A 16,337-nucleotide genomic window follows, 5' to 3' on the forward strand; every position below is an offset into this window, starting at 1 on the left:
TCGTAATGGAAAGACTGACTCATTTTACTAAATGAAACTATAACGGCTGCGGTCAAAAATCTTAATTTTACAACAAGACCATCCGTAGAACTGCAGAAGCAGCTGGCCTAACAGATGCATGAAAATCGAACAAACACGCGAAATAGAAACATCCAGATGAATGACACCTATACAATGTTTAACTTTCAGCAATTGAATCCAAAGCTGTTAATATGGTTGAAATGCAAAAGAATTTAAAAGTGTACTTTTAAGAAATGATCAGTAAACTCAAAGACAATTATGATTAACCTATGAATAAAGTAGAAAAAAAAGTCACTTTAAGACTTGGGCAAGAAGTTCAAGAACCTGAATGAGAAATTCAACAACTTAGAATGGAAAAAAAAAATCAGCAGAGATTATGGAGAAAAGACAACTATACAAATAATAATCCTAAGCAGCACTTGCTGATTAGACCAGGCCGAATAAAGAACATCGGAGACTGAGGATTGATTGCATTCAGCAATAGTGAGAAAAGTTGTCTTGATCATAGATAGCATTGAAGGCCTCGGGAATGTGGAGCATACCTAATTTTTCATTTAGAAGAAGAAACTGAAAACAGACCAAAGGCAGAGAAAGATACTGCAATGAAAAATTGATTCAGTGAAACTAAACCATTCAACTCCCCGTCGAATGAAGTAAGTGAATGTTTAATTATAAGATGTGTTTACAATCCCAGGCCATGGAAACCACGCACAACGAAAAGACGGAAGATGATGTTTCAAGGAAACAGGACCTCGAAGGAAGCAGTGAGGGCGGTGCTAATATCCGCACGAGAAAATAATCAGAAGTGTAGAAATTCACCACATATTAGAGAAAGACACACTCTATCAAGACAATATAATTACTGTAAATGTTTATCTATCACACGTGGGCAAACCCAGCCTCATCAAATAAACTGTACTAGGCATAAAGAGTCAGGTAAGTTGGGAACAGTGGGTGACTTTAATATATCACTGTCTCCAATAGATAGATATTGCAAAGGAAAAATCAATACATTTCATAGTTCAGTTGCATCATAGCTGAGACAGGCATAATGGATATCCACATAATAGTCCGTTCGACATTTGTAGGATATACATTCTCTCCCACAAACTGATCTCCAAAACACATATTTTAAGCCATAAAACAAAGTCTTAACAAATAAAAGTAATGATTCTTATAACTTACTAGGTTATAATAGAGTAAAGCTAAGTTATACACACACACACACACACACACGTGTGTGTGTGTGTGTGTGTGTGTGTGTGTATGCATACATACAAAAGCTATACAAACACACCAGGATTGAACACACACTTTGGAACAGTCAGTGATTCATGGAAGAAAACAGGAAGAAACTCATATGAGTCAAATGAAAATTAAAAGACAACTAGAAACTTAGCATCACAACAGGGGCAGTTCTGAAATGTATAGCTTCGAGCGCCTACATTGAAGAACAGCTAAAAAGATCCTCTGCAACCCAGTGATGTGCTCCAAAGTCATAACTAAGCCCCAAATTAGTAGATGTAGGCATGTGTTTTTCTCAACCTACTTTAAAAGGATTCAACCTCCCCGGTAGCCCACCACCCACCAGAGGTAGTGAAAAAGAAAAGTTATTAGGATGTGAGGCAACTGGGCCTGTTTAGAAATAGCTCCTTGTGGTGATTTGAAGATGCCTTCTTTCTCTAACTCATGTTTTTGACATTTTCACCAAATATTAAGTAGCAGTAGTGGTGCACACACCTTGGCCGTGACCAACAGTTCTCGAATTGGATTTAAGACGTACTCGACAAGAGGGAGACTGTGCTCTGTACTAGAAACCTAACTACCCAGAGCTTCTGAAGTCAGGGATGTTGACTTACAACTACCATTTTACTAAACCAGCGCAGTCAGACAAGTGGTGTATGTAACTACTGACAAAATGATTGATTTTTTTTTTGGAAGGGAAAGAATATGCAAATGCACACTTCAGATGGACACATTTTGATAGTGCTGTTATTATGAATAGGAAGTAGTGACTTCTTTGCATTGCTGTGTGGGGGCTAAAATTGGGAACCCCCCCAAGAGAGCAACTTGTCTATAGCAATAATCTCTTTGTATATGTACACGTTTTCCCCAACCCCCATATGCACCTGCATGCTTTTGTGTATATGTCAAGGCCTGAAGTCAACTTTGGATGTCACGAGTGAGAAAACATACATTTTACCTCTTAGACAGTCTCTAACTTGACATGTAACTCCCGAGTAGTGTAAGTTTAATGGCCAGTGAGACCATGGGATGCTCCTCTGTCCCCAGGGCTGGGATTACAAACAGGAGCTACCATCCCTGGCTTTATCCCATGGCTTCAGAGTATTTCACTCAGGCCTTCATCCTTGCATGTCAAGTACTGGACCAACTACAATACATTTCAGTAGCCCCTGTAGTTTTATGTTCTGCCCCCAAAGATTCTGTTTTTATTAACATATCCCAGAGATAGACCATCCATATGCAAAGTGTTGTATATGCAAGGATATTTCTGGCAACATTGCTGAAAATATAGAAAGCGTGTAAATGAGGACTATTTAAAGAACCCGTAATATAATTCTATGCATAATTCATGAGTAGAAAGTTTTGTCATTATAACACAGAAGTCATGGAAATTCCAGTATCTGATTTTCCTCAACATGTTAATGTTTTCCATCAACTAACAGCGATTTCAAGTGCTTTTTATCCTGTGATCTCCCTCTGAAGATGATTACATTTTTTTTTTCAACACTGCCGGGAGTCTCCAACCATATTTAGTTAACATCTGTTCCGTATGCTGGAAGGTGAGAATGGAGTACCGCAATTTAGCTCCCAGAGAACACCGATCTGTGGTTTGATACCAGTTAAATGGTAGAAGCATGCAGGAGCGAAACAAGCAGGACTCGGAAGGTGGCTTCGTGGGTACCGTGCTTGGGATGATTGAATGAGAGCTTGAGCCTCAATCCTTAGCAAGAAAGTGTGGCACATGTCACTAACCTCAGTGCCGAGGGCACGGAGGTAGGTGGGTCCCAGGGGCTTCTGGCCAGTCAGTGTAGTCAAAATGGCCAACACTACGTTTAACAGGAAAGACTCTTTCAAAAAACTCGATACATAATGATCCAAGAAGACAACACAAACCTCCCTTTACACACAAGCAAGCAAACTGGCATGTACACCATACACACGTGTGCAGCACACACCCCGAACACACAAATACATAACAACAACAGCAAACATGAAAGGAATGAATGGGCAGCCAGTAAATAAAGATATCAAATTGGGCATGAGCTAATTCTGGAAAAACAGTAGGAAAAAAATACTTTGAGGATAATCCAGACAAGGACATAGATGTTTCCACTCCAGTTACTATCAGTATTGGTTGAGAATTTAAGAACTTTTACTACTTTTTATTTTGGTTTAAAGTTTGACTCCATCTCCAGCCTAAGGTGCACAAAGAAAGAATTACCAGAGAGAAGGCCTCCCAACTTGGCTAAGCTCTCAACTCAAGCAGAAAAGGGAAAGCAAGTGTGAGCAAAGGCAGGGGGATGAAATTCACTTCTGTGAGCTTCAGGAGAGGATGGAATCTGCTCTTACCTCTAAGGCTCAACTTCAAATTTAAGAGCCTTATCGGAAGGGCAGCCACCTCTAAGATGATAAACTCTATTTTTCTCAGCAATCTGGTTTTACAGATACTGAGAAATTTTTTACGTCTGTCCTCACAAAATATCTGCATTTATAGTAGATTTCCTGGCTAATTAAAACAGATAGCTTCTTAGTTCATGCAGAAATGCCTGTATTCTTTAACTGTAAAAAGAAAAAAAAATATAAACTGGTCATCTCTGTATAAACTATTAACTTTGATAAAACAAACAAAGTGCACCCTGGAGTGTAACGGTGTTAAGATATATAAGGTAATGTTATTCTCCAGAGGTCTATGTGGTCTTCCATAATGCTGAGTTTGTGCTAAGCCAGAAACTGATTTTCTAAACTTAAGTGTATCTGTTTTTTATTTATGTATTTGTGTGTGTGTGTGTGTGAGTGAGCATATGTATGTGCCGCACAACAGAGGTAGAGCTAGGGAACAGTGTATGGGAGACAGTTCTTTCCTTCTATCCCGTGGCTCCTGAGGATTAAACTAAGGTCATTAGGCTTAGTGGCAGGCACTTTTACCTTGGCAACCATTTCACTGGCCCCTCTTCTGCATCCAAATTGACATTTACTCCCTGCAGAATAAATACAGAAGTGATCTATCCTACAACTTCTGCATAAGTAAACACTGAAAACTTATCTATTCCTACTACATACGTTTTAAAAAAAATCTACGTATTGACAAAGGTGTGGACTAATTAGAGACCTCATATATCATTATTGGGAACGTAAAATGGTACAGACACTTTGGAAAAGCGGTTGTTTGTCTCTTTAGTTTTTGTTTTATTTTATTAAATAGGCATTCATAGAAATGCTGAGGCTGGCCTCAAGCTTGCTATGTAGCTGAAGCTGGCCTTGAAGTTCTGAGTATCCCACATCTGCCTTCTAAGTGCTGGGCCTACAGGTATGTGCCACGATGCCCCAGGGTAAAAATACACACACACACACACACACACACACACACACACACACACACACACACACAATCATTAAGTCCAAGCATCTGTGAAACACACATTCAGGTAAAAAGGGACGTTTTACTGCGAGGTAGAGCATGAAACAAGCCTAACTGAATATTGGGATGCTTCTAGGCATTCCCACAGAACTGGCAAAATCATGTCTTATTTCTGGATAGACTTGGGGTAGTGGACAATGTAATGAACCCTCCTGTGGTCTGTGTTCACTCCCACCCCACCCCCACGTGTCTTGGGTATGGAGAGCAGTGCCTGGCCTGGGTGCTAGGATCTAAACTCAGCCCTCTCCCCATTGGTCCATCTTCCCAGGCCCCTCAACACTTCAAACATGGGAGAGAAACGAAAAATAAAGGGAAAGAAAGGTACACTTTAAGGAAATTAGTTGGTAAACAACTTTCAGTAAGCATCAGGAAAAAAATTACAAGGAACTTCAGTTTTACAACTAAGAATTATGTTAGCTAAAATAACAAAGGAACTTTGTTAACTTTTAAATATTTTGTGAACTAATGAGTTTTTTTGCATTTGATATATTCAGGACAAAGAACCAATTTCGTTGAAAGTATTTATTAGCTTTCTGTCATTTTCTTTCGGGCTCTCCCAATTGATTTCTACCTCAGAGTGTCAACATTAACTGTAAGGCTCTCTTAAGTCTCTCTCTCTCTCTCTCTCTCTCTCTCTCTCTCTCTCTCTCTCTCTCTCTCTCTCTCTCCCTCCCTCCCTCCCTCCCTCCCTCCCTCCCTCCCTCTCCCTCTCTCTCTCTCTCTCCCCTCTTTCTCCTTTTTTTTTTTTGGAGACATTAAAGCTATATGCTTATTTTAAATCTTACCATTAAACTGAGAATAGATTTTTTCCCTTCATTTTTAACAACTACAAAGTCACAATAGCCTTGCCAGTCTCCTCGGTGTCACCACTGCTATCTGCCAGGTGCTTCCGTTGGAATTCTTAGGCGAAATGCCCAGGAATTCTCTCACTTAATACTTCTAGTAAAGTGTACATCTTTTTTTAAGGTGAAAAGAAAATCACTCAAAGTCTCATCAACTGATCACTGAAAACAGTCAGATGAGATGCAGCCGTAGAGTAAAATTATATTTGGCCATGAAAAGAACAGGAAAGCAGTATTGTTTCAGTTTGGCTGGATTCTGAGGTCAGGAGTCCAAAGAAAGAATATCACCACAAGGAGCACGCGCCATTTGATCTGCTTGTGTGAAAGGCTCAGAAGAGGCAAAACAATGGGAATTTAAAGTTTTCCCTGCTATGTAGGGCTCTTGTTTTCCCCACTAGCCCTACTGCCAGTCCACAGTTATTCTAGTTTGTAAAACTCCCTCTTTTGAAACCCCAACACATTCTTACTTCTGATAATGTGGGCTAGTAGTCTATATGTCCTATCCAAACAGTTGCAAAACCTTTTGTATCCTGAAACATAATATGTTAAGCTCTTCTTGTCTCTATTGATAAATGTAACACCGGCCAGCCCAGGTGTCCAGAAGCTTTCTTGATGTGTCCTAAGCAGCCACTTGAAATTATTCAGTCTGCCTACCACATGAGACCTGTTTGCCCCCATTGGTAAGAATGTGTGTATGTGTGTGTGTGTTGGGGGCGTGGGGAGGCTGGGATAAATGCTAGTTGAAGATGTAGAGTCTTTGATTGTCTTTGGCTCATCATATTTCTTTAAGGAGAGGGTCAATGATGCATAGTCTGTATTGCTTCCAATACCCAAGCGATGCTTTACATTTTCTGAAAAGTCAAACCTTCATAGGATAGTAATAGTTGTGGACTGTTAGATTTCTACGCTTCCCTGAAACCCAAAAAAAGAAAAAGAAAAGGTCTCATTTTGTGTTTCACTTTTTGCCCACATCTCTGTTCACAAAACTGTAAGATGTCATTCATTAGTAGGTCTGGAAAGAAGCTACCAATTTCTGTGGCTTATTGGCGGAACAGCATCCTTTTTTTTTTTTTTTTTTTTTTTCCTTCTCTTTTGTAATGTTTTGCTTAAAGTATTCGGCTTTGTGGGAAGAGGCTGTGGCATCGTAAATATTAAACTTGCGTCATTGGTATCCGGGTTAAGAGGAATAGCAGTGAATGGTCAGGGCAGACTTGACACATGCTTACCCACCATCCACACTACCCACGGAAAAGAAAAACTGGAAAGGTTTCTCTTAGCAACATCAAGTGCTAAAGTTCATGAGGTTAGAATGATTTTATTCTGACTCAAAACTCATAAGGTAATTTTTAAAACGTATTTAATTACAGTTGTCATTCCTATGGTTTCTAATGAGTGAACAGTAGGGAGAGAACCCCTGAATGTTCCCCTCACCCTTGAATGAACGTTATGTTCTTGAAACAGTGACCTTATCTGGTGACAGTAGTGGGAAGGTTTCCAAAGTGTTTCAGTTCATGCATAATACGTTCAGTTTTTGAATTTTCCAGCATTCTGAAGTGAGTCCTTCTGCGTGAGCAGTAACAGTGCTAAGGTGAGTAATATTTGCCTTTGATGCATTGAATGAAGCAGAAGCATCTTAGCCAGGAGTGGCGGCACATTCCTTTACTCCCAGCACTCTGGAAGCAGAGTTAGGTGGAGCTCTTTGAGTCTGAGGCCAGCCTGGTCTACAGAGCTTGGACAGCCAGGGCCACACAGAGAAACTGTCCTAAAACGACAGAGTAGAAATGCCTTTTGGGGAGACTTTGCTGCTCCATTTTTGTATTAAAATATATTTCGAACATCAAAGAAAGAACGGAGGCTCATACAGACAATTCGTACGTGCCATTGCACAGGTTAGCAAATTACAAGTTTGGCATGACTACTGGGTATTTTAAATAATAATAGTGACGTACATAACTTTTTTTTTCTTCTCTTAAAGCTTTTACTTTGACACATCATGGAAAAGTTAGAGGTACACCTGGAGAACACATGATCACAGAACGGACACAGCCCAGGAGCAGCTATGCCTGCAGATAATGCTGGAGCTGGAGTTTCGAGTTTGACATGATACAGGGTAGGAGGAATGAATTAGTATTCCTCCCCTTCTTCCTCACCCTCACCTTCCACAGAATCCACACGAACTTCCTCATAATCCTTCTCTAGGGCAGCCATGTCCTCACGGGCCTCAGAGAACTCCCCCTCCTTTATGCCCTCACCCACATACCAGTGCACAAAGGCATGCTTGGCATACATCAGATCAAACTTGTGATCTAGGCGAGCCCAGGCCTCAGCAATGGCTGTGGTGTTGCTCGGCATGCACACAGCTCTCTGGACCTTGGCCAGGTCACCACCAGGGACCACAGTGGGAGGCTGGTAGTTGATGCCAACCTTGAAGCCAGTGGGGCACCAGTCCACAAACTGGATGCTGCGCTTGGTCTTGATGGTGGCAATGGCAGCATTGACATCTTTGGGGACCACATCACCACGGTACAGCAGGCAGCAAGCCATGTATTTACCATGGTGAGGGCCACATTTCACCATCTGGTTGGCTGGCTCAAAGCAGGCATTGGTGATCTCTGCTACAGAAAGCTGCTCATGGTAGGCTTTCTCAGCAGAGATGACAGGGCCGTAAGTGGCCAGAGGGAAGTGGATGCGAGGGTAGGGCACTGGGTTGGTCTGGAATTCTGTCAAATCAACATTCAGGGCCCCATCAAATCTGAGGGAAGCAGTGATGGAAGACACAATCTGGCTAATACGGCAGTTAAGGTTAGTGTAGATTGGGCGCTCAATGTCAAGGTTTCTACAACAGATATCATAGATGGCCTCATTGTCTACCATGAAGGCACAATCAAAGTGCTCCAGGGTGGTGTGGGTGGTGAGGATGGAATTGTAGGGCTCAACCACTGCAGTGGAAACCTGGGGGGCTGGGTAAATGGAGAACTCCAGCTTGGACTTCTTTCCATAATCAACAGAGAGCCGCTCCATCAGCAGGGAGGTGAACCCAGAGCCAGTTCCACCACCAAAGCTGTGGAAAACCAAGAAGCCCTGGAGACCCGTGCACTGGTCAGCCAGCTTGTGAATCCTGTCCTAGACAAGGTCAATGATCTCCTTGCCAATGGTGTAGTGGCCTCGGGCGTAGTTATTGGCAGCATCTTCCTTGCCTGTGATGAGCTGCTCAGGGTGGAAGAGCTGGCGGTAGGTGCCAGTGCGAACCTCATCAATAACTGTGGGTTCCAGGTCTACGAACACTGCCCGGGGCACATGCTTGCCAGCTCCTGTCTCACTGAAGAAGGTGTTGAAGGAGTCATCTCCTCCCCCAATGGTCTTGTCACTTGGCATCTGGCCATCAGGCTGGATGCCATGCTCCAGGGAGGAGAGCTCCCAGCAGGCATTGCCGATCTGGACACCAGCCTGGCCAACGTGGATGGAGATGCACTCACGCATGACATCTAAGGGTTAGAAGGCAAGGGTGATAGGAGCAGACACCAGGTCCCGGTTACCGTTACCGACAACTAAGAATCGAGGTAAGTAACGCAGTGAGCTGATATACAGAACTTTTGTGTCATCATATTTTATTCGCTTTCTTACTGTAACACTTTGGGTTTGATTCACAGAATTTTTTTCATTACTATATGTTATGTATCCAAACAGTAGTTTGAGTGATACATCATATAATACAATGTATGTGGTCCTGTAGTTTACTTTTTCTTCAGCCTGTGTGGGATTTTTTTTTTTTTTGGTGTTGTTTTTTTGTTTGTTTTGTTTTATTTTGGTACCTGGGATGAAATCTACAGATGCTAGGTAAGCACTCCACTGTTGAGCTGTTCCACTGCCTTCTGCATTCTTTCTACTGATGGGTCCCATGACATTTCATTTATAAAATGATGCCCTAACTTGCTTAGCCACCTATTTCTTGATAGACAGATTGTTTCAGTTTCTCAACCATTAACAGTAACAGCACAGTGGGCATTCTTGTGCCTGCCTCTTTGTGCACACAAGTGAGTTTTTGTCTGGTTACATACCTGTGGGGAGAACTTCCCCGCCTGTGTACAGAACAGCCATGCTCAGTATCAAATTGATCTTTGAAGCCTCTGTGGCTGTTTACATACCAATCTCTTGCCATTTAAAACTTTATGGAGTAATAATTTATATGTCATAAATATACATCACTTATATTTGGTAGGGCTTAGCCTAGTTATAGAGTTCTACAGCTATTACCTAAGTAGGACCTTACCACAGTTTAATTTCATCACACATCCCCAAGCAAAATATTGGGCCCACTGGGGTATATTCAAGGAAAATTCAAACATCTACAAAGATAATATTATTCACAATAGTCAGAAAGTAGCAATGATTAAAATGTCCATCAAATGATGAGTGAATAAACAAAATGTAGCGATTTCACCCATCAAGAGAATGAAGAAAGGGATTAAGTACTGGGAGGAGATACAACATACAGGCACCTCAAAGCATCTTGGTGAAATCAACAGTTATGAAAGACTAAATATTATACAAAGAAGATACAAAGTTCAATATGGCAAAGGCATAGGACAGAAAGCAGTCATTGTCAGATTTGGTTGAGACAGAAAGGAAAAAACTGAAAACATGACTTCCCTTGAACCCTGTCTTTCACACCGAAGTTTGTTTACTGGTTTTATGATTTGTTTGGTTTTTCATTTCATTTTCTTGAGGCTCTAAAGAATGTAGGCAGTAGTCTGCTGTGTTCTACATAGTTTGCTAAGATTTTTGCCCCAGTCCCGAAGCGGCCTCTTTGCTATTTTCCTTTTCTGTGCATAATTTTTGTACTTTTCTAGATTATATTTGCCACATTGGATGAGCAGACAATTACTTCTTTTCTTTGCTATTTGAACCCTTTTCATGAAGTTCTTGCTTATCCTATCTCTTGAAGTGTTTTGCCTTTATTTTCATTTAGCAAAGATTTCCCCCTGTTCTGCAAGGCATCTTTTCCTTCCTGCTTTTTTTTACTATATACCAAGTAAAGAAAAATTAGCATCATCGAGGTCTAAACACTGTTTGAATGACTGTTGGGCATCTTTTCATGTGTTTTTATCATTTCTTTTTCTTCTTTTTCCTTTCCTTTTTTAAATTTATTTTTCATGATTTTATTATTTTTTAGAGGTGGATGTTGAGACAGGATCTCACTAATGTAGGTAGCCCTGACTAACCTGGATGGTGCCATGTAGACCAGGCTGGCCTTGAACTCACAGGAATCCACCCACCTCTCCCAAGTACTAGATTTAAAGGTATTCGCTACCATGCTCAGCTCACTTTTGTATGTTCTTTGGGGAGAAAAGAAATTATCTTTATTCTTTAGCAGCTTTAAAATTGGATTTTAGTCTTTTTCTTATTGAGCTGCCTGTGTCCTTTAGCCACCATGGATACAAGTTTCTTACTAGACACTTAAACTGCAGACACTTTATCTCTTGGTTATCATGGTCTCTTCTTGATATTCCCCAAAGAACAAAAGTTTGGTTTCATTTCGGTTTTGTTTTTGTTCTAGCCAATCCTGGTAAAGCTTGTTCCTATCTAACTCTAGCACGGAGAAGCTAAGCCAGGAGGATGCTTGTGAAGTATGGCTTACGGTACACACTGAGGCTCTGTCTCAGCCTAAGAAATGATGACGTCCAGGACATCCATCTTTTCTATCATCGCTCAGGAGGAGTCAACACCTGAGGCAAAGCCCAGAATATTCACCGCCTCTGGTTTTCTCTCTGGTGCCTTTTGCCCTTACTTTACATCTTTGTCCCGTTGCTATGGAATCGCACATGCATTGGGAGGTGAAACTACTTTGCTGTTTTGCATGTGGATATGTCTTTTGTCACAGTTCCTGTTTAAGAAAACAAAAACAAAACAAAACAAAAACAACCTCTTCAGCGTTTCTGAGAATCAGCTGAAAAATATGAGGGTGTGTTCTAATGTCTTAATTTTCTTCCCATTTACTGAGGAGTTTAAAAATTTGAATTTCCTCTGCCCGACAATGTTCTCTTAATTTTTAGTTGAAAACCTGCACTTCTGTTGTTAAATTTATTCACAAGTGGTTTTGTATTGATGCTATCATGCATGGAATTATTCACTTAATTTGCTATAAATTATATTTATATATTGGTGGGATATAGAACAGTGGGTGAACTTAGATGTTGGTATCTTAGTCTGAAATCTTGATGAACTCATTTGACAGACTTGATAACTTCTGAAATCTATCACTCAGGGTTCTGTGTATATAAGACACAAAACAAAGATTATCCATGCTCTGGAGTCTTTCACTTCAGTGACTGTGAGTTTTAATTTCTCTCATACCTACCTGTTCTTACTCTGCCTTGCCTCCTGACGATTTCTTGCTGCTTTGTACCAGAAACTATTCCATCATCTCTGACTTCAGAAATCTTAAATGTGCTTCCCTTAATACTGTTGGCAGGCAGTGTCAACAACACTAATTTTGTGTGGAATGCATTTGCTTTCTGACAGTTGGTTTGCTTGTATTTATGACTAGACAGCTTGGAGAACTTTTTATTCAACTATTTTTGAGCTTAAAATACAATTACATCATTCTTCTTGTCTTCCCTCGTTCCAACCATTCCCTCATACCCCTCTGTTCTTTCTCAAATGCATAGTCTCCATTCCTTTACTTGTTATGATACACATATATATGTCTACACATTCCTAAATATACAAATACAACCTGCTCAGTCTCCACAGTGTCATTTGTGTGCATGTAATTTCAGAGATGACCATCTAGTGTTGGATCACTGATCTGTGGTTTCTCCCCTAGAGAAGATGGTTTCTTCATTTCTCATTATCTCTTAGTTAACTGTGGTTCTTTGACTAGGGTTAAGGCCCATTGAGATTTCTCCCTCCATGGTGGCATGTCTATTGATGTCCTTGTTCAGAGCTTGTTTAGGAACCCATGTTGATGAGACTCCTGGGTTTATCGTATCTGATACTCCTAGTAGTAGAATCTCACAGCAAACTTGCTGTGATCTGGCTCTTAGTCATTTCTTCTCTCCTCTTTCATGGTCCATCCTGACCGGGCGTTGTGCTGTAGACGGATCAGTTGGGACCGGGCTGCACATGTTCTCTGCATTTTGTTTCATTGTGACTTCCTGCAGTCATGTCTGACTATTATTGAAAGGAAATGCTGACTATTGATAAGAAACAAGACTAAAAGGATAAATATTTAGGATGAAGTTATTGATTGTGCTGGTTTAATAAAGTGGTGGGTTTTAGGTTCTCCTCCCAGATCAATGACTTTTCTAGCCTCAGTCAGCTGACCAGGTTTCCAGTACTAGACTTGGTTTTCTTCTTGTTGAGAGCCTTAAGTCCAATTAGACAGCTTTTCGTTATCACCAGGTGTCTGTGTCAGTACAGAGGCATAGTTGCCTGTGTTAGTTCAGACGTAGGACTATCAGTTGCTTGGAAACTTTCATGGTGCCTTTTTGTACCATGAAAGCTGGTCCTCAGGGATAAATCGGATAACGCGATTATAACCGTATGTTCTAAAGGGAACTATATTTTGTTACCCAAACACTAGAATACAAGCCTAGTTCTAGAAAAATAAGTGTTGACCTTAATTGATGGTTTGGCATCTTCCGCCACTCTAAAAGTAGGATTTCCATGCTAGAAAACAACAATTCTCACTCAGTGAGTATTTCCTTTTAGAAGACTGTTAGAGCCAAAAGAAAAAACAAAAAGAAGTTTTCAACCTACTATAGAAACTTGAACTTTAGGATAATGAGTAATAATGGCCAAGGGAGAGCAGCAAACAGATTTGGATGGAAATGAACAGATTGCTGTAAGAAACCAAGGATGAAGACAGCAGAGAGCAGAATGCAGGTACACCCTGCATGCTCAAGTAGGTGACCGTAAGAACCTGAGTGCTCCTCCGGGAGGACTCCCTGAAGAAACCGGACTCAGGCAGTGCCGCACTGGAGGAAGAAGAAGAAAGTAGTTCTTAATGCCCTACAACTATCTAATGCCACGCTGCCCTTCCCTTCCTCTAATCGTAGGAGATGCTTTATTGGAAATCTCAAGTTTGAGCTACTCAGACTCTGTCTGTCTCCTGTCCCTCTAGGGCCAGCTCAGCCCTTCAGCCTGTCAGAGTGCATAAAACAGAACAGCTTATAGTTTGCTATGAGGGGTCTTAGGGATGAAACATTTTAATGTCCACAAAGAGGAGACAGGGTCTTCATGTTTAAAGACTCCCATGAAACGTTTCAAATCACACAGATGTGTCTTGGTGCCCTTTGCCAACATTAATAGATTTAGGCTGTGAGTTAGAAGTTATCATCCAATAACATTTACTATTTTTATCTTATTATAGCTCATGTACTCTTAAACTGAGAATACATTAAGTCTACTAATTGTAGACCCTTGTAAGTCAACACATGGGGCAATATAGATATATAGTGATGTTCTAGAAATAAACATCACACGCAGTGATCTGGAGACTACACCAAGTTGGTTGCACATGGTTGTTTTTACTTGCTTGCTTGTTTTTAATTTTCGACTATTTATCAGTCTTAGGTTGACCTGCCTTTCTGGTTTCAAATAGCTTATTCCAAGAGCCCCGATAAAGAGTGGCACAGAGGGGCTGTGGTGTAATAAAACACCAAGTGAGCTACTTTGAATTCCTCTCATGTTCTGAGAACAAGAATGTCTTAAGCTTCGAGAGAACAGTACAATTTCATATTTTCCATTTGACTACTTTAAAAGGTCCATTGTCTTTAAATTAAACTACAGGGTGCTGGGGGAGAGAGCAGAGATTAAAATCTGGAGTGCTGTAAACTGGGTGGCTTTTAGTGACTAGTATATGAGTGAAGCCACCACCTAAGGCAAAATGACCTGCAGGAACAAGTTCTGTGCCTGGAAGCTTCTCCTTGTCTGACTGTAGCAGTAATTTGGAGTTAATTTGTGCGGTGGTTTCTCCATGAAAGACTGTGTTCTATATTGTTTGACTCGTTCTAGCATCCCTTCCCAGCTGTTCGGTCATCTTCCCTTTTGTTTGGTCCAGCACCTGAACCACCAACCACCGCCACAGGTGAGAGCAAGGTAAACAGATGGGAACCTTGAACCAGGCTTAGCGCTTACAACGTGCTGTTTACTCTCCACAAAATGACTACATGGAGCAGCTGCTGCCTCCACTCTCCCACTTTCTGCTTTCACCAACGGATGGAGGCCCACTCTCCTCTGGGCAGGCCCGCTATCAGGTTGGGTGAATGTTTGGGTTTCTCTGGGAATTTTATTTCCTGGCACATTGTTTTGTTTTCCTTTGTCTGCATGAACACTTTTTTCCCCCTTTGTGTCTGTTTTTCCTCCCTTTGCTTTCTACTCCCCACTTGTCCCCAAATCCTTTAAGCCAATGAGGCTGTGGTGACACCTTCTGGGCAGTGCTGGGAGTGAATTACAGCCATGAGGAAGCTTCATGGTGGTGTTAGCTTACCCAAGATGCGGTGAATGATAGGGCATGTGGTTTGCTCCATCAGAGGAATTGATACAGCATTCAACTTTGTCTTGGGGTTTTTAGCAATGCTAAATACCAATGCCATTTCTTGCAAATGAGCAGAGATTCATGGTTAGTTAAATTAAAAACCCCAGGACCTACTTGCTTACTTTAATAATGGTGGCTCTGTCTGAGTCAGGCTTGAAAATGAATATCAACAAAATAAGGATGAACAATTATGTGATGTTAGAATACCATCACTGGACACTGCTGCACGTGTGTGCGTGTGCGTGTGCGTGTGTGTGTGTGTGTGTGTGTGTGTGTGTGTGTGTTTGCAAGACTATGTGTGTGCACGTGGGATGGTGAGACATGGCAGTATCCAGTTACGTGCCAGTGCCTTACAGCGCTATGAACGTGTCCCATAAACAGTGTCAATGAAGGCAGTGTCATGTGTCTCAGCTGCCCACTGCCTGGCCATGTAGAATATAGGTTTCTGTGCATCCATGTGTCTCAGCAGGTTTTACAGACAGGTTTACGGAAATACTCTATGCAGCCTCAATTGGAGTCTCGCTTTTCTCTAAACAGACCCCACCATTCCCACCTCTACTTCAACACTGATTTAATACTTATATTTAAAATTTTTAAAGCATTTATTTTGTTCCATAGTGTATAGAAATGATACAAGTTTGCAGTTGCCAATTTCTTCTTCCTCCCTTCATTCCTCCTTTCTTTCTTTCCTTTTCCCTTATTTTTTTTCTTCTATCACTACTGACTGATGCTTGAACCCTGAAAAGATTCAAAGGTACAGCTTCTAGGAAAACCACATGGTAGTTCTAGCAAAGTTGGTTTTACCGTCTCATCAGGAGAATATGAAAAGAGCCTATGGGGTCTGCCGAATGATCTCTACCCTCTTCATAATCCTCTGGCATTGTCACTGACTGAATAGGAAACATGAAGGAACCAGACAGCAGAGGTGCAAACGGCTGCGGTTGCAGTCACATCACCTTGGGACGAGCACAGGACACCAAGCTTGCCTGTGAGGGTGACTGGAGCAGTTGCATTTGCAACCTTCAGAGGCTCACCGCATGCCTTGTCTACACCGTTCTTCGGTGAAATATTGCTTATTGGGTGTATAACATCAGCATCTGTGTGTGGTGCAGAACCCAATATTTTTTATGACTCCTAAATAATAAAATCAAAGCATTTCCACATTACTTTCTAATTTGGATTTGCAAACAGATGGTAGTCTGTTAGAAAAAAGAAAAAGAGTGAACAATAGTGAAGATGGGGGAAAAGGCTTTCCTGAAATTTGAAGAAA

The 16,337-nt window shown here is 41.2% G+C and overlaps 1 pseudogene across 1 annotated transcript; it reads right to left on the reverse strand.

Annotated features, from left to right (window-relative positions):
* Positions 1-7,650: 7,650 nt before the first annotated feature.
* Positions 7,651-9,006, reverse strand: LOC308436169 (tubulin alpha-1B chain-like; annotated as a pseudogene). Its single transcript has one exon. The product of its transcript is annotated as a tubulin alpha-1B chain-like (transcript).
* Positions 9,007-16,337: the final 7,331 nt, after the last annotated feature.

Source organism: Micromys minutus, assembly GCF_963924665.1.
Source record: "Micromys minutus genome assembly, chromosome: 24".
Classification (NCBI taxonomy): domain Eukaryota; kingdom Metazoa; phylum Chordata; class Mammalia; order Rodentia; family Muridae; genus Micromys; species Micromys minutus.